The sequence below is a fragment of the Harpegnathos saltator genome, unplaced genomic scaffold (assembly GCF_003227715.2).
Source record: "Harpegnathos saltator strain DR-91 unplaced genomic scaffold, Hsal_v8.6 scaffold39, whole genome shotgun sequence".
NCBI classification, from domain to species: Eukaryota; Metazoa; Arthropoda; class Insecta; order Hymenoptera; family Formicidae; genus Harpegnathos; species Harpegnathos saltator.
In genome coordinates this window covers 25,993-52,669 of record NW_020230194.1, presented here as the reverse complement: position 1 = coordinate 52,669, position 26,677 = coordinate 25,993, and the positions used below count along the sequence as shown (strand labels likewise).

Sequence of the window (26,677 nt, the reverse complement as noted above, 5' to 3'; positions counted from 1 at the left end):
GCGGATCCAATATGATGATTAAAGTTACAAAAATTCTCCTGGTTCGAAATATGCCTGCAGTTAGCCTATAAAAATTATAGTTTTCAGGGGGAAGATTGGATTAAGCGCTGACATATGTGTGTAGCACAAAATGGGAACCATTTTGAAGGCGACAAAAAAAATTTATTTGAATAATAGAATATTTTGTGTTTTATTGTCCGATTCTAGGTATCTTTTGAGAAGGTATATGACACTATATAAATTATATAACAAAAATAGTATATATCAAAATATATAATAATAAATATAAGATAACAATACATAATAAGAGAATTTTATTCTTTCAGAATAATCGGAATAATAATAAATCTGAGCAATGTAAACGGCACGTTTCGAAAATCATTCTCCGATGATTCTGCGTCCAGAAAGAACTCACTCAACAAATGCATATAATCAGGATGTGTTTCTTCCAGATGGATACCGTGTCGTAATTCAGCTTGATGCTAACGTTTCACAAAAATTACAGCTTGCATCATCAGGGCTAGGAGCTCCGATACTACAGTATCAGTACTGATTGTATCAATGGCCGTGAAAGTTTAAAAATTAGAATTGCGTATAAGTTTTACTCTTACCATAACGGATCACCGCGCGTCAGTTCATGATTGGTGACTCGCGATGGTTACTTCATGTATTTCCCTTGTGAAGAAAGCATTCAAACTTTATTTATAGCTGATTCGACGTGACCTTTTCTGTTTGTCTGATATATTTCGCTTTCGGATATTGTCAATATCATAAGTAAAATGTTTTCAACAGTCGTTTGTCAGACATACAGAATACACATCGAAACTTGTCTCTTTGAAACGTATCAGTAATTAGTCGAATTACGAAGAAAGTTAGGCGGTGTGATTATGTAAACAGATTATTGCGTCGAGCAAGTTGTAAAAGAGTAAAATCTCGATTAGGAGAAAAACGATAGAAAGAAACCGGAACCTTTGAAGAGCGATCTGTGCGGCAAACACTCCAGCAGAAAGAACAGCAAAAACGTATAAGGAAAGTGACACCAGTAACGAAAGCTTTCACCTGAAACAAGAGTTGAAGCACCATCTCGAAGAAGTTCACGGATATATCATGCACAAATGCGACTTTTGCATCTATGCATCTAATAGTGAAAGAGCACATTATACGATTGCATACGGACAATTACGACCATATATGTCCCGAGCAAAACTGTGACCGGGAGTATAATTGGCAGACGGATCTGAATAGACACATACGATATGTTCATTCTAACAAATAAGTAAAAAAGTAGTATTATTGATCCGGAACTGTCTTTGGAGAGTAATCCGTACGGCAAAATCCCAATAGAAGGAGCAGCATTAAAAAGTGCACAAAAGTTCCTAATTAATGCGACATTTGCAACCAAAGATTCCACAAAAAACATGAGTTAATACATCACTATAAAGAGGTCTACAAATGTTGCATATACAAATTTAACCATTGCAACTACGAAACCAACGAGAAGATATTGAAAAGGCATATAAGAAAACACACGAATAATTACGACTACGTATGTACTGAGCTCGGCTGTAACAAGAAATATAAATTTCAGGAAGGTATATATATAGAGAAGTCTGAAGTGTATATATATAGAGTTATCATCATAAGAATAAGAAGAAAAACAATAATGTGGACTCGAGTCTTTTCTCGGAGAGTAATCCATGCAGCGAACTTTCCAACAAAAGGAGCAGCATTGAAAAGTGCATAAGTGTTTCTAAACAATGTGAAATCTAATCAAATTTTCTATAGAAAGGAAGAGTTGATACATCATATAATGCAGGTTCACTAACGTTGCGTACACAAATGCAACCATTGCCACTACGAAACCAACGTAAAATGCAATTTGCAAAAGCACTTTATAATAAGGCATATGGATATTAAGGATTACATTAAGACTGGCTGTAATTGTGTGGAAAAAAGTCAGAAAAAGCTGAGGCAACACGTATGACATGTCCACTCTAACAAATAAAAGGAAAGCAATATTAAGGATCCAGAACCGTCCACGATGAATACCCGCGTAATCATTCTAGAACAAGAAGCAGCATTAAAGAGCTAATGAGTATGCCTTTTCGATACACAACGAAATCTGCAACGAAAGATTCCTTCCTAGACAAAAGTGGAAAAATCTAAATGTAAGCTCATGGATATTCCATGTGCAACTGCAGCCGTTGTAACTACGTATTCAACAAAAAGAATAATTTGTGAAGTTACATTGCACGGAATTACATAGACAATTATGACTATGTGTATACTGAGCCTGTCTATAACAGGAAGTATAAATAGTAGGCGGATCTGGAGATACACATACAACGTCCTAACAACCAAAAGAAAAGCAAAAGTGCAGACCAGGGCAGTCTTCGGAAGGTGACCTGTGCGGCAAACATTCCAAAAGACGGAGCAACATTGAAAAGCGCATAAGTATGCCTCAACTACGCAAAATCTGCAACCAAGGTTTCGATAGGAAAAAAAGAATTGAAGCATCACCTCTGAAATGATCACGGATCATCGTATGTGCAACTGCAACAATTATAATTACATATCTAACAGGAAACAGCACTTGAAGTATCGCGTTGCGTGAAAACACATGGAATTACGACTACGTGTGTAATAAGGAAAGTTGCTACAAAAAATTCAAACTCGAACAGGAACTGAAGAAATGGGTAAAATATGATCTTTCCAATGATTCCTACCAATGTTGAAAATATGCTCAAGTAAGTTCTAGTTTTGTAAAGTGCGGGAAGCATAGGAATGTGCGAAGAAATCCAGAAGTTCAATCTGGTAAGATCATACGTAAGTAAAATTTATTTCATCATTTACAGATATACGCTGAGACGATAATTGCTTATCCTGTCTGCAATAAGATATTTAGTAGGAAGAATAATATGCTGAATTCATCCATTATACCACGCGGACCAGAAACTCTATATCTGCAAGATTTATGGCACGATGTTTATCCATCGGCAATTTTTATATAATTATGGAGAAAGAATATTCCCACTTAATTCCTCTCGAATAAAGTGAGTTGATATCGAAAGCATTTCTGTAAAATTTCTAGAAGAGCAAGAGATTAACAGGCTGTCGAATCGAGTAGAAAAAGTATAAGACACGAGGAAACAGTTTCTGCTTAATTTGTTTATACACAGTTTGTTTATATCCACACGCTCAACATAAGTGCTGAACCACCATATGTATGCTTAAACGCGTACATGCACACACATATACACATAAGGTTTACGCATAGTAAACATCCCAAAGCGAATCTCTTTGTAGAATTATATTTTTAGCCCTTTTTAAATTGTGATTTTATCCCTGAACATCTATTCGCAATAATTCTATATTTTCCATATATTCTTACATAGGTACGCGTGCATGTGTGTACACATGCATGCTCGCACCCAATTTGTTGTATGGAATAAGACCGGTACATAGAGAAAAATTTGAGAACAACTATATGACGTATGTTGGAGATGTGTATTTCGCTTACATAATGAGCTGAACGTAACATTAAAATTTTATTTTTACATAATAAGATAGAAAAATTTTGTATTGTATGTTTGATGTTTTTAAAGTAAAATAAAATGTATACATGGATATTTACATGTTCCAGTAATACGAATACGTAAATACGAATTATAACAGTGATATTAAATCAATGATATAACATTGCATTTAACAATGTAACGATATAAAGGAATATAAATATAATATATTGCAAATTATAATTACATCGTTTAGTAAGGTGACATTGATATAGTTTTACTGTACTAATTTGTGCTTTGATTAGGATGCAATAAAAAGAAATATATATGTGCACATATATATTTTTTTGTAACATATTGACATTTATATGTTACGTTTGTACTATATACTTTTACTCAATAGTATTTTAATATCGCTTGTAAACATGGCATAGTATAATAATAGCATAACATATAAGATCATATATACTATGCATATTGTGTGTTTTTTATTATATTATTGGAGACTTGAATAAGTTCTCTCTGTTTTTTCGTGAAAATGAATGCTTTATTTAAAAAATTAAAAAATTAAAATATTAGTAAAGAACATGTCATTGAAAGTATTGTCCATCACTAGCCACTACTTTCTCCCATCTTTCTGGCAGCATACGAATACCATATCGAAAAAACGACTCATCTCTTGAGGTTATCCACGAATCGACCCATTTTTTGGCATTATCACAAGAATGGAAGTGCTGCTCAGCCAGGCCATGTGTCATCAATTGGAACGAGTGGTAATCGGAAGGAGCAATGTCCGGTGAATACGGCGGGTGAGGTAGGACTTCTTATTTGAGCGTTTCCAAGTAGATTTTGACCGGTTTTGCAACATGTGGCCGAGCGTTGTCATGCTGCAAAATCACTTTGTCGTATCTCTCCTTGTATTGTGGCCGTTTTTCCTTCAATGCTCGGCTCAAACGCATCAATTGTAGTTGATAGCGATTTCCCGTGATGGTTTCGTTGGGTTTGAGGAGCTCATAATATACTACACCCAGCTGATCCCACCAAATACAGAGCATGAGCTTGGAACCATGGATATTCGGCTTTGTCGTCGATGTTGATGCATGGCCGGGCTTACCCCATGATTTTCTACGCTTCGGGTTATCGTAGTGTATCCACTTTTCATCACCAGTCACGACACGATGCAAAAAGCCTTTCCTTTTCTGCCGTTGGAGCAGCTGTTCACACGTAAAAAACGCCGTTCGACGTCTCTCGGCTTCAATTCGTATGGCACCCAATTTCCTTGCTTTTGAATCATTCCTCATATTTTTAAACGTTTGGCAACTGTTGTGTGATCAACTTCTAATGATTCTGCAAGTTCATTTTGCGTCTGACATGGGTCTTCACGATGAAGTTGGCTATAGTATTACCCGATGCAGAAAGGCTAAGATAACACTCCCCCGTGGACGCCACTTTGTGGTGAGGGAGCTTGAAGATCCCAGTGAAGTACAGAGCTGTGCCGGCGGGGGTTTCGGCCCCTGGCAGGTCCTACCATGCCGTGTCTGTAGTGGTCTGTACGGAGGGACCGGACTAAGAGCGTACATAACACTCCTGGCTGGGCAGCTGCCTCCAGGAGTTACCCAGGGACTGGAAGGTCGCACTTGTGCGGCCCAAAGGTCCCTATAGCGCGTGTAGAGCGGGCTCGTTAGCCTTAGGTAAGCAGCCGGTCTAGAGGAAGGAAAACGCCGAATATAAACCCGTGTGTGTGGGGGCACGTAAAACCCCCACATCTATGGAGTAATGACAGATAGAGGAAAAACATTTCCGGTACTCGGAGCCGGAAAACGGCGGGAGGGGGAATATTGTCCCGCCCTCCCCCCCGTCGTCATCATGCGACGGGCCAAGCGGTGTGTGCTAGGCGGATACACCGCTAGAACGTATTACCGCCCGAAGGGAGGTGCCTGAGGAGAGACCGGGGACGAGTCGGTATGACTCGCCCCCGGCCTCTCCGAGGGCACTGAAAAAGAGGAAAAGGAAGGTGGAGACGTCCGCCTCCCAGTTATGGAGGGACAGGGGAATTCACTTCCCTCCGCTTGAGGACGGTAACGTCTAACAAGCGGGGGGGAGTGCAGCCTCCTGGAATCGCGAGGGTGGGGCGGTTGTGCACGACCTGTCCACCTCGCAGGTCTGGGAGCGGCACTTCCCGGGGGAGGAGTTCCCACCGGTCGAGGGCGATTATGCTGCTACGGCCGGAGGAGCTCCTCTCCGTAACGGACGGGAGGTGCTGGGAAGGGCCGGAGGCGATACCAGTGGGGGCTTCCGCCCGTACGGAGGCCCACACTGGCGGGCAAAGCTTTGGCCTTCGAGGCTCTCGCAGGTATCAGTTACCTGCGGGAGCTGCGGGTCGAGCCGGGCAGGAAGGCTGCGGGGCGCTACATCAGAAAGCCTCTCGCATGCCTTAACGAGTTGGCCAACGACTCTCTCCATGATGTGGAGGAAGCGTTGGCTGACTACGAGAGGTTGGTGGAAGAGGGGGGGCCTGATGGACGCCTTGGGGCCCTGGAAATACAAGTCCGGGGCCTCAAGGCTGAAATCGCTCGCATTGGGCGGATACTGGAAAGGGTTCTTCCCTCTTTAATGTCCGCAGCTGCGGGCAGCGAGCCCCCTCTCCCTCACTCCCCTCAGCGGCAACTGGCGGCCGCTAGGGAGGGACGCAATGACGGGTGGACTGTTGTGTCCACTCGCAAAGGCAAGGGCGAGGGGAAAGGGCCTCAGCCTGTACCCCCTCAGCCCAAAGGAGGAGGTACCGCAAAGGAGGTGGCACCTCCCTCTAAAGGAGGGAGGGTTGGGGAGAAGGGGGCTTCGAAGAAAGAGCTCCCTCTTCCCCCTAAAAGGCCCCAGATTCGGAACCCCCCGTGCAACCCAGTGGCTGGCCCAGCGCAACTGTCACTACGTTGCCGGGGGGTTCCATCAATGAAATGATGGCCCATGCCAGGAAACGGGTCGATCTACAGGAGGTCGGCCTGAAGCCTGTCCAGTTCAAGGTGAAACGCGCCAGAACGGCGGTGTATCCCTAGACAGGACGGTAAGGCTAAGGCCGATCGCCTGGCCAGGGATCTTCAAGACGTTCTATGCGGGGAGACTGTGGTCGCCAGGCCGGAGAGGAAGACGGAGCTCCGGCTCGTCGGCCTGGACGACTCGGTCACCCTGCTGCTGGTGAGAGTAGCGGTGATGAAATGAGTTTCATCACCGCTACTCTCGTCCGGATGCCCTCCGGACGACCTCCAGACTGGGGAAGTCAGGAGGTCGACTGGAGGGTTAGGAGCAGTCTGGATCCGGTGCCCATTGGCACCAGCCCAGAAAGTACTAGCAGCCGAGGGACTGATAGTGGGATGGACAAAGGCTAGGGTAAGAGTGCTGGAAGAAAGGCCTCCAGTGCTACCGCTGCCTGAGATACGGCCACATAGTGAACTGCCAGTCCGACGAGGGACTGGGGGGTCGCTGCTTTAGGTGCGGAGGGGCCGAGCATATGGCACGGGGATGCACCCGCAGAAGTGCGGTGCCCCCTGTGCCACAAAGAGGGGAAGGATGCAGGCCACCGTATGGGGGTCGGGCCTGCAAAATAGTCCCCCGGACTGCTCCTAGAAAAGGAGTCCCTCCCCGTCGTAATCGACGGAAGCGGGGGAAAAAGGCAGCACGTAGGGAGGCGGGGGCTGTGGTGCAGCCTCGGCCCGTCGACAGCGCCGCCGAAAATGTAAGATCAGGGACTGCGGTCCTATAGGGCCAAAGAGGTAGGGAAGGGGGTGGTGGAAGCTGATGTAATTCAGCCTCCACCACCCACAGATCTGGCAGGGCCGGTTATAGATGGAGCGACGGCCGCTCCAGCTACGCCGGACCCACTGTCGGCGAATAGACCGGCGGGGGTTCCTGAGGCGGAATTAGACATGGAGGTCGAAGTTTCGGCTGCCCTCCTGGCGGAGGCGGGATGGGAGGAGTGCGAGGGATAACAGCGGGGAGCTCTCTCCACACACTTCCTCATCCCAGACCGATGGGATCGTCGGTGGGGAAATAGCCAAGGAAGGCTCCGCCACCGAGGCTCATCGACCAGGTAGGAGCGGGGGGGGTGAGCCGACCTTGTTAAGGGAACACCCCCACCCGCGCCAGGAGGGTATAGCCCCGACCCGGGGTGTGACCCGCGTCTCCGGCAACATGGGTCGGAGGCGAAAGGAGCCCTGGGGAGGGAAGACCGGCCCCACTGGGGGCTTCCTCACCGAGGGAGGGTGGTCTGGGGGGGTCCCCTCGGGGACCTCCACACACCTTCAAAAGAAGGAAGGAGGCCAGGTGCAGAGCCGAGGGAAATTGCCCCAGTCTCTCCTCCAACGAGGGAGGCAGCAAAGGAGGGAGAAGCCCGAATTCCCGACTCCTGTGGCGCTCAGGGGGAGGACCTGCTGCTGGACAGAGGGGAGGGTAAGCCGGCTTCCCCTCCAATGAGGAAAGAGAGGGAAATGGAGGTGGAGGACTTCCTGACCCTGACCTCCCTGAACCAACTCATAAAGAAGATCCTGGAGGAGCCACAAACCTGGAAGGAAACGAGGAAAAGGGGGGCGACGGACGAAGTCGTCCCCCCGACGAGGGAACAGAAAGGAGAGACCTCGTCACCGGAGGAAGTAGCGGACAAGATGTGGAGGATGGAGCTGAGCGCCACATCCCCAATGAACCTAGCCGCCGAAGGGGAGCCGGAGGGAGTGCAACCCCCGGTTCCCCAATTAGATGTCCCCTACTCATACTCCCGAGAGGAGGGGGACACGCAGGTAGAGACCCCCTGTGCCTCCGACTCTGCAAAGGCACCTGAGAAAGAGGCCATCATAGCCCACACCATATCGGAGGAGGAGACTGTGTCGGAGTTCACTCCGAAAGACGTCTCCTCCGAGGAGGAAGAAGTAGGGCGTAGAAGGCTCAGCCTTCACGCTCCTCAGGGTCCTACAGGGCAATCTTGGCGCCGCGGCGCCCGGGTCCAAGACCTGTGGGTTCACAGGCTTGCGGAACTGGGCACTGGACTGGTGGGGGGCACCGAGCCGCAGTGGGTGGCCGGTAACCGAAACTGGTCGAACAGCCGCGACGGCATGGTGGCCGTGGTGGCCTGTCCCGCGACGGGATCCTCCTTCTATAAAGTCAGGAAAAGTGGGACCTCGTATATGGCTGTCGACTGGGGGCCCGTTACGGTGGTGAAGGTAAACCCCTACCCCCGTAGGAATAGAGTCGGCCTCGGTCACCCTGCCCGAATAGAGAGGGTCCTCAACAGGGTTGGGGATTTGGTGTGAAAGTGCCATCCCCGACCCGTAATAATTGCCGGGGATTTCAACGCCCACTCAACAGGGTGGAGTTGCGATCCCCGGCAAGGGGACACTAGGGGCAGGGCCGTGGTCGACTGAGCGGCGAGACTCGGCCTCCTGTTGATGAACAGGGGGTCAGCCAGCACCTACGTGCGGCTGAGGGGGGTGTCGGTCATAGATTTGACATGGGCTACCCCCTCGGCCGCCTGAATCTTCGGGGAGTGGGTGGTGGAGACGGAGAGTGAGACGTTGTCGGACCATAGATACATAACGTGGTCTCTCCATCTCCCTACCTCTCTAAAGCGGGTGCTGGACCGCCGCCTAGGGGAGGGGAATATTCCTCTCCCCAAAAGATGGGCCCTCGATCGGCTTGACGCGGACAAGCTCCAGGCGGCCGTCCTTGTGGCCACCCGGCATCTTATGGAGAAGCCAGATGATTGGGACCTTAGCCCCCTCCTGGGAGCTAAGGAGATAGTGGGCATCGTGGCGTCGGCGTGCGATGCCGCGATGCCCAAGTCCCACCCCCGTCGGTACCAGGCCGCATACTAGTGGACGGAAGCCATAGCCGAATTATGGCAGGCCTCCGTCCAGGCTAGACGGGCCTATACCCGGGCCCAGCGACGAGACGGGGATGCCGCAAGGGCGAGGGAGGACTACCTCCAAGCGAGGGAAGCCCTCAAGGCCGCCATTGCCGAGGCGAAAAAGAGAACCTGGGAGCAATTGTTGGAATCCCTGGATGAAGACCCGTTGGGGCGCCCTTACAAGCGAACAGTTGGCAAGATTCGTCCATGGGCGCCTCCACTAACGGAGTCGATGGACCACCGGGCCCTCGAGGGGCTCCTAGATACCCTTTCCCCGAGGATGGATGGGGCCCCCCCGGATCTCCGTCCCCGAGAGGAAAGACGGGGACTGGAACGAGGGCCTGGAGGTCACTCCAGAGGAGTTCGGCCAGGCCCTCGACAAGGCCAGGAAGAAGCTTGGGGTTAAGGGCAAAGCACCTGGCCCCGATGGTATTCTTGGTCGCGCATGGGCTCTCACCCTCGGCGAAAGGAACATGTCCGCGGCCACGCGGGAAGTGCTCAATGGGTGCTTCAGGGAGGGGGTCTTCCCCCCAGAGTGGAGGAGGGCCAAATTAGTCCTCCTCCCGAAGGAGAGCAAAGCACCCGGAGGGGCGCCGACCTATAAGCCGATATGCCTGCTGGACGAGGCGAGCAAGATGCTGGAACGCATCGTTGCCGACCGCCTCGTCCAGCATTTGTCCTCGGAGCGGCCGAATCTCTACGACCGGCAATATGGGTCAGGCCCGGACATTCCACTCTGGATGCAATCCAGTACGTCCAGGACCTGACCCGCACGGTCGTGGAGGAGGGGGGCGGAGTGTTGCTCGCGATGTCCTTAGACATTACAAATGCGTTCAACACCCTGCCCTGGCCGGAGATTGGACGGGCCCTCGTACACGGGATGCCCGTCTATCTCCGGCGTATTCTTGTGGCTTACTTCGAGGACAGGGACTTCGCTTACTCGGGGAGAGGCGGAGGCTCCAGGGCCGGCGCATGATAGAACGCGGTGTCCCGCAGTGGTCAGTTCTCGGCCCCCTGCTATGGGACATCGCGTTCGACAGGGTGCTTCGCTCTCACCTTCCCCCTGGCTGCCACGTCATCTGCTATGCAGATGACACCCTAGTAGCCTAGGTAGCCGGGAGGGGGGAGAACTGGTGGGAGGCCCGTCTCCTAGCGGAGGCGGCACTCGTATCGGTAGTGGGCGCTATCAAGGATCTGGGACTGAAGGTGGCGCCCCAGAAGACAGAGGCCGTCTTTTTCCACGACGGCAGCTGTGGGGCGCCACCGAACTCACGAGTCCTGGTGGATTGAGTCCCCGTCCACGTCGGGCCGACGATCAAATATCTCGGCTTGACGTTGGACGGCCGTTAGGACTTCGGGCCGCACTTCAGGCATCTGGCCCCCCGGGTCCGCAAAACAGGTCTGGCTTTGGCCAACCTGATGAGAAGCCTGGGGGGCCCGGAATGGAGGGCTCGCCGCCTGTATGTTGGTGTTGTGCTCTCGATCGCCCTTTATAGGACGTCCATATGGGCGTCCCAGCTCCTAGCCAGCCGCAGCAGCAAATGTCTGCTGCGGCAGGCTATGCGAGCCGTAGCATTGAAGGCGATTCGGGAGTACGGCACCGTGTCATACATGGGGGCGACCATCCTGGCCGGCTCCCCCCCGTGGAGTTCCTGGCTCAGGAGAGGTACACCCTTTACTGGAGAGTCAAGGAGCTCCACGAGGGAGGGGAGGGACCAACGGCCAGGGGCCTGGCAGCCCTGAAGTCACAGGCTAGAGCCCGAGTACTGGAACGATGGTCGGACATGTTGTCCGACTCCCGGGGACCCGGGCTCCGAACGGCCGAGGCGGTCCGCCCCTGTCTGCCCGAAGCGGCGGGCAGGAGGCGACGGGGAATCACTTTCCATCTGGCGCAGGTGCTGACCGGGCACGGGTCCTTCGGAAAATACCTGCGCCAGATAAGGAAGAAACCCACCACCTTTGTTGTAATCAATGCCCGGAGCCTGTGGATACGGCGCACCATACGCTGGTGACATGTACTGCATGGAGTCAGCAGCGCCATGTCCTGGCCCGGGCGGTGAAGTGCCGCGCGGAGGACCTCACACCCGCGCATGGTTCGCGCCATGTGCGGGAGCGAGGAGGCATGGGGGCGGCGGCCTCCTTCTGCTGCGACGTAATGTCGCGGAAGGAGGCCGCCGAGTGGGAGCGCCGCCCTGGTATCCGCCGCGGGGAGCGGCGGCGGCAACGGCGGGGCTCCCCAGGAATGGGTAGCGGGCCAAGATGGCGCCGGCCGAGGAGGAGCAGCCACCGGTTCGCCGGAGGCCGTCTCGGGCCCGCTTTCGGACGCTTGGGGGGAGGGGGGTAATGGATGCGTAAATCCACCCGCCTTCCCCCTAGGCATCGGTAGGGGTAGGCGAAGGGGGAGTGGAAGCCTGGTTGGAGCTGGGCTCCACTCCCCCGCCCCCTGGATGAACAAGGGGGCGCGGAGGGAGGGTGGGTGTCCCCTTCCTCCAGTAAGTGAAACCAGAAGGCCAATCCGGCCGGGGACCGCGCCCTCGACTCCCTTTGTGGGAGGGGGCGCGGTACATAGGCGGGGGACTCTTAATATGAGCCCTAGGGCCGGGATGTCGGGGAAGGAATACGGGAGTAGCACCTTTGACTCCCCTCACCACGGTCCGAAACCCACGGTAGACACCCCGCAAGGGTTGTAGCCGGTAAGAGTCCGGCATAACCCTCGACCTCCCCGCCCAAGGGTCGGGGGTATCCATGAGGATTTCCCCTGCGCAATCAAAAAGAAAAAAAGGCTAAGATAACACCATCTGTCAAGAAACAGCGAGAACTTATTCAAGTCTCCAATACATTAAAATATTAATGTTACATGAATATATATCATTAGATGTCATTATATCAAAGATGTCAGAAATAAATGGTATTAGGTGTATGCTCATATGCAAAACGGTTTGCACACTTTTTATCGAGTGAAATTGCTGCGCATCCAGCTGTCAAATATGAGAGCTACTGCTGACATATATGTGCGGTATTCGGTCCTAACAAGAGACGAAAGTGACAGTACACGGTGACCGTAAATATATTGCGTGTTATTAATAAAGATAAAGATTAGATTATATACGACGTTGCATGTATAAATTTTCCTTTAATTTATTTTAACGTATAATTATAAGTAGTAGTATAATCTAAGAAGCAAATTTACAAGCGGGGTAATGAAAATAATTTAATAATTCAAAGTTTTTCCGGTGGTGCAGCCTTATATCGGTCTTTCGGTTTTAGCTCTTTCGGCTGAAACTTCTGTTCGCGTGGAGCATCGCGGCGACAACTATGAACGATGTCTTCAATTTCTGCGAGCGCAATTCTGCGATCGAAAAGTGTTTATTTTAAGACGACTTTAAGAAGAGTATTCATATCGTAATTAGTCAATTTCTTACTGCTTACGTTTTACTGCATACTCGTACTGCCATAGAATGGATCTCCGATTTCAACGTTACCGTTTGGTTCCGGACAACGTAATCTCGGTTTTGCTCGTCTTTCGTTTTGATAACGTTGCGCTCTTCAACATTATATCCATTTTACTGGACTTAAGTTTCTCCAACTGTGATTTATTTTTGTGATTTGTTAGATAGATAGATAAATAGATAGATAGATAGATAGATAGATGAATGGATAGATGGATATATAGATAGATAAATAAATTCAATAAATACGCACCATTTTCTGGAGAAGTTTTATAAGAGTTTGACGAGAGGTAGAAGAACGAGAAGTAAAATGCCGGGAGGTTTATGTGCATTTTTACAAAAATTTTGAAAATTTATAATTTTATCGATTGGTTTTGCCTTATTCATCTTCCTTTCACACTACACTCATTCCAGACTCATTCTGTTCATTCAATCTCATCATTCATTCACCGAGGATTGTCCATATCGCATTCATATAACATTTATACATCATAATACATTCTCGGAGGTGCACTTAATAACGAGTGACACCTCCGTTGTTGTCAATCACACTATTCAATCTTTGGGGCATGGATCTTATTAAATTTTGAAATAATTCCGGCTTGGTACGAAAACGTTCCCATTGAGTCAAAACATGTTGTTCGAGAATTTCACGTGAACGTGTCGTTAGTGGATCCCATTCTTGGACTATCATGCCCCAAAGATTTTCAATGACATTCAGGTCGGGCGATTTTGCTGGCCACTCTAACGTCCTGATGTTGGGTTGTGTAGCCAGCCAATCGCGGACAACCCTCGCTGTATGCACTCCAGAGTTGTCTTGAACAAAGTTGACGATTGGTATGTCATTAAAAGTTTCCGCAATATATGGAATCATCACATTAGCTAATATGTTGATGTATTCCTCGCTGTTCATACGGGACATGGTACGTACCAATGGTCCAAGACTACGCGAGGAAATACATCCCCAAAAAGCCAAGGTAATGCGTCCACATTTTTGACGGAAACGTACATTTTGATGATCGTACCTCGTCTCCGTTGTTCTCCACAACGTCATTCGTCCAGATTCATCCGTGCAAAAAGTTTTTTCATCTGAAAAAATCGTATCCATCCATTCATTCTCCCATGCCAAATGATATAAGGCAAAACCCATCCTTTGCTCCATGTGTCGTGGAGTTACATTTTCCCTTTCCGCAGGACAAGACTTATAACCATTTTCTTTTAATCTGCGTCCTATTGTTGTTCTCGATATGTTTAAGTTTAACCTTTCTTTAATTTCGCGAGTTGATCGAAAGCCGTTTTCTCTAATAGAATCAATTATGTTATTATCTTCTTCCTCCGTCGTTTTCCTCCTTCTCTCGTGTTAAATGTTAGGCTGGATGTACCCTTCCGCCTCATATTGTTGCAATATGTTGTAGACTGTGCGTCTCTACAATAGAATGCACTAATTTAATTGTCAAAATATGAATTTTTTTAAATCTTATCTTTCTATATTCTTTTTACAAGTATGCCTAAGAATAATGTATATTTCTTATTATATCTTACTTTTACCATATTTTAAGCATTTAAGCGTATTATTTTCGCGTATAATAATAAAAGTACTATTAACTATAATTACATAACATTATAAACTTACACAGATATTCAATAATCCTGCGATTCTCGTAGGCGAAAGACCTGCATTTGCATACGCCAGTATTTGGTCTCTTTTCATCTCCGATAATGGAGCAGGCATTTTATTTCGTTTTTATAACGATAGCGTTGATAAACCTTTGAGGTTGTGTAATTGTGAAAAAACAAAAAAAGTATCATGAATAATTTCACAACCTTAAAGGTCTATCAACGCTGTATGCACTCCAGAATTGTCTTGAACAAAATTGACAATTGGTATGTCATTAAAAGTTTAAATTAAAAGTTAAAATTATACACCTCGTACGCTGTATAATTTTAACTTTTAATTTAAACTTTTAATTTTTTAATTTTTAATTTAAAAAAATTTTTATAACTTTTTTTATTTTTTTTATTAGTACATTCTATTGTAGAGACGCACGGTCTACAACATATTGCGACAATATGAGGCGAAAGGGCACATCCTGACATTCAATACGGGAGGAGGAAAATGACGGAGGAAGTAGATAATAACATAATTCATTCTATTAGAGAAAACAGCTTTCCATCAATTCGCGATATTATATCTAGAACAACAATAGGACGCAGACTAAAAAAAAACGTGGAAATCGGAGATCCATTCTATGGCAGTACGGGTATGCAGTAAAACGTAAGCAGTAAGAAATTGACTAATTACAGTATGATTACTCTTCTTAAAGTCGCCTTAAAATAAACACTTTTCAACCGCAGAATTGCGCTCGCAGAAATTGAAGACATCGTTCATAGTTGTCGCTCAAGACCGATGTAACTTCTTTCTTGCACCGCCGGAAGAATTTTAAATTATTAAATTATTTTCATTATCCCGCTTGTAAATTTGCTTCTTAGATTATACTACTAATTATAATTATACGTTAAAATAAATTAAAAGAAAATTTATACATGCAACGTCGTATATAATCTAATCTTTATCTTTATTAATAACATGCAATATATTTATGGTCACCGTGTACTGTCACTTTCGTCTCTTGTTAGGACCGAATACCGCACATATATGTCAGTAGTAGCTCTCATATTTGACAGCTGGATGCGCAGCAATTTCACTCAATAAAAAGTGTGCAAACCGTTTTGAATATGAGCATACAAATGAATAATCCAATTTTTCAGCTATATTCAAGGTTTATTTTAAAAGATAGTAAATTAAATTGTTCAATCAAAGTATTCGCCGTTACTTTCTATAACTTTAAGCCATCTTTCAGGCAGCTGATGAATTCCATCTCGGAAAAATGTTACGTCTTTGGACACGATAAAGTCGTCAAGCCATTTTCGGATTTCATCCACTGATTGGAAGTGCATTTCGGACAAAGCATGTTGCATCGACCGGAACAAGTGATAATCGGATGGAGCAATGTCTGGTGAATATGTCGGGTGCTGCAAGACGTCCCAGCCAAGACTCATTATGGTGTCTTTTGTATCGGAAACAATGTATGACCTGGCGTTGTCATGCAACAATTTCATTGGACGTTCTCCTTTGTCAGTATACGGGCGTTTTCGTTCCAATTCTTGACTCAAGCAGATTAATTGACGTTGGTCCGCAGTAACTGTTTCACCCGATTTCAACAACTCATAATAAAGCACGCCCTTGATATCCCACCAAATGCAGAGAAGAACCTTCTTTCCGAAGCGATTAGGTTTTGCGACTGATTTTAATGATTCGCCGGGATTTACCCATGACTTTCTGCATTTCGGATTGTAGAATATCCATTTCTCATCGCCCGTAACGATTTTCTACAAGAAAGACTTTCGACACTGCTTATTGAGAAGAGAAAGACACGCTGATTTTGTTGGTTCAGTGAGTTCATACGGAACCCATTTTCCTTCTTTCTGGATCTTTCCCATCTCATGTAGGCGTTTGGAAATCGTTTGCTGCGTTACTCCCAACTGTTCTGCAAGCTCCTTTTGTGTTTGTGCCGAATTCTCAGCGAGTAGTTGTTCCAAATCATCATTATCGCACTTCGGAGGGCCTCCAGGCCGTTGTTTGTTGATTATACTGAAATTACCGCTTTTAAACCGCTTAAACCAAAATGCGCACACATCGTACGATACAACACCTTTGCCGAAAAAGGAACAAATTGATTCGCACGCTCTTGCAGCATTTTTTCCTTGTTGGAATTCGTAAAGAATGCAGTGTCGGATATGCACCTTATCTGTTGCCATTTTCGACTGTACTGAACTGAATACTTTTGAAAGTTATGGGCAAGAGCACAGGCTTTTGCATAACGCATAATACATAACGCATAAGAGAATAAACCAATCAGAGTTCCTCATTTCTGTCTTGAGGAGGGAAATGAAGAAAACTAATTGGTTTATTCTCTTATGAGTTTTGTATTATGTGTTATGCAAAAGCCTGTGCTCTCGCCCTATGTTGGGCCTTTCGCCGAACTATGCGCCAGAGCACAGACTTCTACATAACGCATAATACACAACGCATAAGAGAATCAACCAATTAGAACAGGGCAACGGCGTCATCAATGGAATTCGCACGACGTTCGGCATCGTTTGATCGCAGCGCGGAATCCGAGTGTTCGGTAGTACCAAAAAACAGAGGATGTACGACGAAGAGCGAGCAGCGAACGAGTCAGTTCGCAGCAAGCAGTAAGAGCGTTAAGAGCGATTTTATATAAAAATCGTTAATTTAGTGATTTGAGAAATGAATGTAATAGGTTTTGCAATAGTATTATTTAAAGAAATTTGTAAATAAATAAAATACCTAAATAAATAAAATACTATGTAGAAATAATTGGGAGTACTTTTACTTCATTGCACATAAATATGTTGATTTAATTAGATTTGTAATTACATATAATTTGCCAGAAGAAATATATGTTCACAGTTTTGATATCAAATAATCAAAATTTTCTCATAAAGAAATTATAGAAAGAAAGCTTAATTCGGAATATCACAATATTGCTAATTCATATTAACCCATATAAAATGTTATGTATACAGGGTGTTTGATAGCTGATCATGCAGATGAAAGTTGGAGATAGATTGGGTGTAGCCGAGAAGAAAAGTCATATACCATAATGTCAAATTGGCAATAGTTACCGAGTTATTAATTAAAACATGTGAGCCAACGAGCGCGTAGAGAGCGGAGGGCGATCGCAGTAAGCACGTAGACATTTGATACAGGCGGAGTCAGTGAATGGCGGTAGACAATCGCGCGCGGCGAGGGGCAACGTAAGCGACAAGAGGCGATCGCGCGCGATGAGGAGCGAGCGAGCTTTTTCTTTATAGCTTTTTCCTTATAGCTCGCTCGCTCCTCGTCGTTCGCGCTCGCTCGCTCCTCGTCGCGCGCGTTCGCCTCTTGTTGTTTACGTTGCCTCTCGCCGCGCGCGCTCGCCTACCGCCACTCGCTGGCTCCGCCTGTATCAAATGTCTATGTGCTTACTGCGGTCGCCCTCCGCTCTCTACGCGCTCATTGGCTCACATGTTTTAATTAATAACTCGATAACTATTGGCAATTTGACATTGTGGTACATGACTTTTCTTCTCGGCTGCACCCAATCTATCTCCAACTTTCGTCTGCATGATCAGCTATCAAACACCCTGTATAATAAGTATGTTATATAACAGTTATATTGGTAAGTAGAAAATTACAAATAATAAATATGTTACATGTTGCGTTATGTTCAATGGGAATTATATAACTGTATATACAGGGTGTCCCATAATTGTGGGACACGAACTCCATAGCAGCGTAGAGTTAAGCGAGAGGGACAAAAAATCCTCTTCCATTTAGCGATATCTCGCATAGATTTTTAGTAATAACCGCGTAAAGTTTGGTGTTTGTCACGCCCATCGCGGCCTAGGATTCTCAAAAAGTCTTCGAACGATAAAATATCTCGAAAACAATCAGTTTTTGGAAAAAATATTTCAGGCAAAAGTTGTAAGGTTTAAAATGATCTATTTACTGATCTTATCAGTTTGACCTTGACTAGCGTCAACAAGGTCAGGACAAAGTTTTTTTTTGTGGTGACGCAGGGGAAATCCATCATGGATATCCCCGACCCTTGGGGGGGTCGGGGGTTATATCGGACTCCTACCGACTAAAACCCCTGCGGGATGCCTACCTGTCGGACCGGTAATGTGGGGAGTCAGAGGAACTGCTCCCGCATTTCCTCCCCGACACCCCGGCCCCAGGACTCCCTTTCTGGAGCCCCACGCCACCTGTTACCGCGCCCTGTTCCGCGAAGAGAATCCAGGGCGCGATGCCGGTCGGTTTAAGACCGACCGGTTGGCCTTCTAGTCTCATCTATAGAGGGAGGGGGCATTCGCCCTCACACCTTACCCCCCTCCCCGTTAGGCGGGGGGAAGGTTTCTGGGGGAGTGGGCCCGTCCCCAAACGGGGCACCACTCCCCCCTATCCCTGCATGTCCGCGGCAGTGGAGGATCCATCTTCTACGAAGAAGAAGAGCCGGATACCCCTGCCGACGGAGGCGGGCCCGAGGCGGCCGAGGAGAGCATGGACCCCTGCTACTCAGGAGTCCATCTTCTTCCTCAGCCTGTGCCTCCTCAGGCCCGCTACCTAACCCCCCCCCCCCCATTGGGCGCCGACCACCCCGTCGCCTTCTGCGACGACGGGTTTGGCGTGGTCGGTGTTCCCTCTCGGCGGCCTCCTTCTTGGACATAACGTCCCTGCAGAAGGAGGCCGCCACTTCCCACCCCTCCTCGCTCCTGCACATGGTCTGAACCATGCGCGGGAGCGAGATGTCCCCCACTGGACACCCCATCGCCTCGGCCAGGACCCGGCGCTCCTCACTCCAGGCTGGACGTGCAGCCAAAGTGTGGAGCGCCGTGTCCATCAGGACGGGGCAATGGTGGCACCTGGTGGTGAGCTCCTTCCCAATCTAGTGCAGGTACTTGCCAAAGCACCCATGGCCAGTCAGCACCTCACCAGATGGTAGGACAGTCCGCATCCCCTCCTGCCCGCCAACTCCGGCAGGCAGGGGCGGAAAGCCTCAGCCGTTTTCCACCACGACAACGCCAGACCTCATATGTCATTGACCACTCAGAACAAATTGTTTCAGCTTGACTGGGATATTTTGCCTCATCCTCCGTATTCACCGGATCTTGCCCCTTCCGATTATTATTTATTCCGGTCGCTGCAGAACTCTATGAACAGCAAAACAGCCTTCCAGGATGAAGAGGCCGTTAAAAACCATCTGGATTGGTTTTTCGCCGATAAGCCTCAGAACGTTTATGAACGTGGCATAATAAAGTTGGTGAAAAGATGGCTAGAGGTCATCGATAAAGATGCTCAATATATAATTGATTAAATTTTATCTTGTATATCAAAAAATTGTGTTATATTCTACTCAAAAAACCGAACGAACTTATTTGCCAACCCAATACTTGTATACGGGGTGATTCAAAACAACCTTCCATTATTAAAAGTATAAAATCCTGATAAAATTCTAAAACAACATTTCCTCTTGCAAAATTTTGGCAAAAGCTTAGATTTTAAATTATTAACAAAAATAGTAGACCTATTGCGGGTCGGGTATGGGAGATAGACAGGTGCGGCGCAACTCACCGTCAGACGTGGGCGCTAACGCGGAGTACCCGCAGCAATCAGCTGATCACACTACACATGTTATACTAGCTACGTTCCAATATTCATTGCTAGCATAAAAATCTGTATTTTCTATGACGTTAGGTGATTGTTATAACTGGCAAACATTTTGGAAAACAGCCAGGATTGTACGCGCACACACATGCAAGCACGTTCTCGGTCTCTCCGAGTCTTTCTGTCTCTTTCTCACTCATTCACTCGTATTCATTGCACCAATGCGAAGCGGCGGTCGTGCGTGGTGGGGGATGGACCAATAGACATTCCGCGACGATCGTATAAATGCGTTGAAACAATCGATGCGTTAATCAATAATCCTGCGGTTATTGGAAGCGTTAACGTCAAGATATGGTCGCGATATGGCAGCATACACGAACGAAGAATATTATGACATGCTATTGACACTCGGAGCCTGTCACGGCCAGGTCGCCGCTGCTGCTCGAAGATACGCCGAGCTGTACCCCAACCGAGCAAGACATCCGTCGCACCACGTTACAGATACAAAATACAGATTTTTATGCTGGCAATGAATATTGGAACGTAGCTAGTGTATAACATGTGTAGTGTGATCAGCTGATTGCTGCGGGTACTCCGCGTTAGCGCCCACGTCTGACGGTGAGTTGCGCTGCACCTGTCTACCTCCCGTACCCGACCCGCAATAGGTCTACTATTTTCGTTAATAATTTAAAATCTAAGCTTTTGCCAAAATTTTGCAAGAAGAAAAGTTGTTTTAGAATTTTATCAGGATTTTATACTTTTAATAATGGAAGGTTGTTTTGAATCACCCTGTATATCATCGAAAAATCCGAGAAACAACAGCAAAATGCACATTTCGGAGAGAAGGCAAATATCGGCAGCGTCGCATTCACATTCATATAAGATTTGTGTGTAGAAAAGTCGAAATAATAATGCAGCACACACACATTTGTCCGAAGTCTGTGAGAAAAGATATATATGGAAAAATGCGATGAAAGGATAGCGTAATCGCATCAGCGCTTATCCGGCAATTGTCTTTACTATATAAATACTATGTAAATATATATACACATATGTACCAAAATTCACTAACGTCGATAACAGATGATAACGTTCCCTACTTTTTGACAATCGCCTCTACGTTATCGACGCTTTGCAAGTTCGTTGTCGACTCCAGCATGCCCTTAAACAAGAATGACGCCGCAATTGTTGCAAGCGTTAAGTGGAACTCAGTATAAATAACAAAACTAGTCAGAGCAACGAATTCAAACGAGTACGCCACTGTCTCTCTCAGTTGCACTATTACACTGGTGCGTGTAGCAATGCAGCTAAAAAGAACAGACCAATAGAAAGCGTACCCTGGCGGAAAAAACTTTAACAAAAAGCTACAAATTTTTACTAAAAATAGAAATCTGTAGAAATTTGTATACAGATATAAATATTTGTAGAGAAATTTGTTTTTTGTAGAAGTTTGCACGTGTGAAATGCTGCTTGTCAGGCATAAAAGAAAGGGGTTTTTGCATCGTATAGTCATTGGTGATGAAAAATGGATCCACTACGATAACCCAAAGAAGAGAAAATCATGGGATCCACCTGGCCATGCTTTAACATCGACAGCCAAACCGAATATTCATGGAAAAAAACTCATGCTGTGTATTTGGTGGGATCAGCTTGGTGTCGTGTATTATGAGTTGCACAAACCGAGCGAAACCATTACTGGAGCTCTCTACCGAACACAATTAATGAGATTGAGCCGAGCACTCAAGGAAAAACGCGCGCATTACTACTCCAGACACGACAAAATTATTCTCCTACATGACAACGCTCGGCCACATGTTGCAAAACCGGTCAAAACCTATTTGGAAACACTTAATTGGGAAGTCCTACCCCACCCGCCGTATTCACCAGACATAGCCCCTTCCGATTATCACTTGTTCCGGTCGATGGCACATGGCCTGTCTAAGCAGCACTTTACTACATCATCATCATATGAAGATACTAAAAATTGGGTCGATTCGTGGATAGCCGCAAAAGATGAAGAGTTCTTTCGACGTGGTATCCGAATGCTGCCAGAAAGATGGGAAAAAGTAATGGCTAGTGATGGACAATATTTTGAATAAAATGTAATGTACCGTTCTTTCACAATAAATTCCTAATTTTTGATAGAAAACGACGAAAACTTATTTGTACTCCTAATAATTATCAGTAATAATATGTAAATCAATTAATGTTTTTACCAAAATCTTCACAGTACAATATATTATTTTTCATGAACATGGATTGCTGTACACAAAAAGTAGTATACTGCATTGTAACAATTTTTGTGAAAACATCTATTCAAGTACATAGTGTTGGAAATACAATATAAACTACGCGTTTTCACAAAACATAAAAAAAATTTACACAACTGTTTCCATTGTAACATTTCCTTATACAACACTTATTTCGACATAAAAATACGTAGAACATCGCTAATAATAGTAATTTGACGTAATTTTGCCCTGTAATTTGTAGATCAAGTCGTAATAGCAATAAATAAATAACAATAAAAGTAATAAGCAATGTAATTATAAGTTTCGACCGAAAACTACGAAAATCTACAAAATTCTAATTCTAGCATTTCATTGTAGTATACTGTATTTTTATAGACAAATTTGTAGAATATCAGTATTTTTATAGTTTGACGTAGTTTTGCTGAGAATTTCATAAATCAAGTATACAATAGAAAAGTACAACAAATTATAAGTGTTCCAATTCTAGCATTTTTATGTAGATTTTTGTAGCACATTGTAAATTCAAGTAGATTTTTTTAAGCACTTTGTAAATTTATGTAGAATTTCATAGATTCTGACACTTATTTTTGGTCGTTTTTGTACTTTATTTTTATCTTTTGTATTGGGTGAGTGCAAAAGTTCGTGCGGAGTTTGTGACAATACAAAGTTGTAAAATTTTTTCCGCCAGGGTAGTAAAAGGAACGGTATAATAAACAACATTTGACAGCCCGCTATGATTAAAGGTAGTCTGATGTTATATTTATACCTTGTGCATTTTCTTTGTTTTCCTGCAATAAAAATATACTTTTATTTTTTTATAGAATAATAAAAGCGTGATTTGTGTATTATATTGTGTGAAAAATAACCAAGGCGCCACCACCACAAACACACACTGTACAATCATTTTTGGAGATTAAACAATATTACTTTTAAGATTATTATTAATATGAAACATAGATTCTCTAAATCTAAGTCTAAAGCAACACTATATAGAAAAATAAAGAGAAGAACCGCAATATGTTTAGATTTATCACAAAATTATTCAAGTGATTCTGATAATGTATCAATATGTAATACTAAAAACAATATTTCAGAACCCAGTACAAAATCATGGAAAATATAGAATTGCAATGTGATAACAGTAAAACAGACTGTTCTAATAGTTCAGATTCCTTGGGTAATTTTGATGATATTACAGAACGCAGTGCTTCAATAGATTTGAGACCAAATATAATAAAAGATAATGAAAATAATTTTATCAATAAATTACGATTATGGGCAATATCGCATAACATTTCACATTCAGCTTTACGAGATTTGCTACAATTATTAAAATTAGAAGCTAAATATTTGTGTGTCTCAGGATCTCAGAACTTTGCTCCATATTCCTTGACACATATTCAGCAAACCTGTAGATTCAGTCATTTATTCACACATTGGAGTTCAATCTGCAGTTGAAAAGCTTATCAATTTGTTAAAGGAATAACCACAAAAATTAAATTTATTATTATTATTATTAAATTTATTATTAAAATTAGAAACTAATATTTGTGTGCCTCAGGATCCTAGAACTTTGCTCCATATTCCTCGACACATATTCAGCAAACCTGTAGGTTCAGTCACTTATTCACAAATTGGAGTTCAATCTGCAGTTGAAAAGCTTATCAATTTGTTAAAGGAATAACCACAAAAATTAAATTTATTAGTTAACATTGATGGTTTATCTCTTAGCAAAAGTTCTAACACTCAAATATATCCTATATTATGCCTGATATATGAATATCCTCAATTTATAAGAATGATAGGTATATATCATAGTTATGAAAAGCCTAGTAACGTAAATGATTTCTTAGAAGACTTTACAGTAGAAGCTATAAAATTATCAGAAGAAGGTTTTATTTATAAAAACCATATGATACTATTTGCAATTAAAGCATTTATTTGTTCCAGCAAAATTACTTATTACTTATTGTAAAGGCCATACTGGATTTTTTTCATGTACGAAATGTACGCAAAAAGGAAAATATATAAAAGGAAGAGTATGTTACTCCAAAATTAATTGTGTTAAAAGAACGGATGAAAATGTTCAAAACAGAGTCCAACCAGAATATCATATAGGTAATTCAATTTCAGAAAGAATACCTTTGGTTGATATGATTAGCAGTTTTCCTTTAGAATATATGCATTTAGTGTGCCTTAGTGTTATAAAAAAACCAATTTGGATATAGAACTTTCGATCCAAATTGGATATGGAATTTCCGATAAAATAAATTCTCTCGTTGGACCATCGGCTATGATTTAAAATTGCACCAAAAATAAATGGCAATACTGTTTTGCAAACGACTGTACAATTTAGATAATTTCAAACATTCTACGAACATTCTGAACATTTTTGACATAGTATCAATAATCTTCTTCGGATATTATTTGAATATATTACTGCATGTTCTCTTCACATATACACTCAAACGCAAAAAACCCGGTACACTAAAAATTTGGGAAAAAATTACAAAATTTCAATTGATCATAACTTGGTAAATAATGAAGATACAAATATGCGCAGAAATGCAAAATGAAGCTTGAAACGTCCTCTTTAAGAATATCTGAATAGCAATTATGCTCAGCCATTTTTTTCAAAATGGCGGATGATAAAGTGAAAGGATGCAAAATTGATAATCAAAGGTCCGTGTTTGCGATGGTGCATGGTGTGCATCAGATATCGCAGCGTAATGGGACCAAATGTACATGAAAGTATAGAGTGTTATCTTTAAAATGCTACTTTACCGAGCTCGATGTGATCATTTTTCACTGAGTTGTTCCAAATTTTGCTAAAAATGCGGTTTTCTTGTTAAATTTGCATAATTCAGTGAATAAGTATCGCATCAAGCTCTATAACGAAGTATTTTAAAGGAAACATTCTATACTTTTAGGTACTTTTCGTCCCATTGAGCTGCGACACTTACTTTGCTCCATGCGCCGTCGCACGCTCGAACCTTTTTTTAGCAACTTTTCATGTTCTCCTTTTTATCACCCGCCATTTTGAAAAATATCGTTGCGCACAATTTCGATAGATCTTTCGAAAAGTATGATTTCAAGGCTTTCAAACCGTTTTTGAAATTTGCTGCTAGGATATTTAGGTGTCGAGATATTCAATTTCGAATTTGCAACAAATGTCGATTCAGCGAGGCTTAAGGGGCTAAGAGGCTCTGCGGTTCGTTTGGCTCTTTCATAATTTCAATAGCTGTGTTCATGTTTCTCTATATAATAATTTACATAACCTGCACAATATATTCAATGATTTGCATTTATTATTTTGAAAGCCAGGGAAATGAAAGTAAAATTCAATTTAGGTTCTTCATTTTGCGTAATCGATATTACGTAATGAAAATGAATTGCGTTTTAAGATACCGCTGTCATTAGCTCAAATTATGGTCGTAAGTCTTCCCAATATAAACCGCATGGAGTTTTACTGGTAGGAAAAGTCCCATTGTATGTAGTGTGTGTGTGTGTGTGTGTGTTTGTATACCACAAGGATAAGGACCCCGCGGTTCGTCAGCTCCACAGTATTTCAAGATTTCACACCCTCCTTGTGGTGTGTGTGTGTGTGTGTGTGTGTGTGTGTGTGTGTGTGTGTGGTGTTACAGCAGAGATAAGGACCCCGCAGTTCGTCACTCCTGCAGTAATTAATGACTCCAAACCCTCTCTGCTGTGTGTGTGGTGTGTGTGTACTAATAGTGGGTATGACTGCCTCATGCGCGTATTACCTCATTCATACGATCAGGCATACTCCTTATTAGTCTTTTAATTTTATCCTGCGTAATTGTATTCCATTCGTTTTCGAGAATTATTCGCAGTTTTCGCAGTGACTGAGGAGCAGGTACGTGATTTCGTACTTTCCTGCCGAGTCCCATAAGTGTTCGATTGGATTTAAATCTGGACTATTTGCTGGTCAATCGAGTCGATTTATGCCAACTTCATCGAAGAAATCAAGCACTCTTCTCGCAGTGTGTGGTCGAGCATTGTCTTGCATAAACAAGAAGTTCTCTCCGATGAAGGGTGCGTACGGAACAACATACGGAATGAGTATATCTTCCACGTATACATCTGCGTTCATATTCTTGTCAAAAAAGTGCAGATCTGTATGAGCATTAGCTGAAATTCCTGCCCAAATCATTACAGAGCCTCCATTGTAGCTATGCCTCTCACTTACCGTACAGTCTGCAAATCGTTCTCCACCGCGACGATAAACTCGTTCTCGTCCATCTGGAGAATAGACACAGAAACGAGATTCATCGCTAAAGAGTATTTTGCTCCAGTCTGCGTAGGTCCAGTCTCTATGC

The 26,677-nt window shown here is 44.5% G+C and overlaps 1 long non-coding RNA gene across 1 annotated transcript; it reads left to right on the top strand.

Moving 5' to 3' along the window:
* Positions 1–327: 327 nt before the first annotated feature.
* On the top strand, positions 328–3,576 carry LOC105191223 (uncharacterized). The gene is made up of 3 exons (XR_850438.3): positions 328–2,747; positions 2,856–3,053; positions 3,396–3,576. It is a non-coding gene; the product is annotated as an uncharacterized LOC105191223 (long non-coding RNA).
* Positions 3,577–26,677: the final 23,101 nt, after the last annotated feature.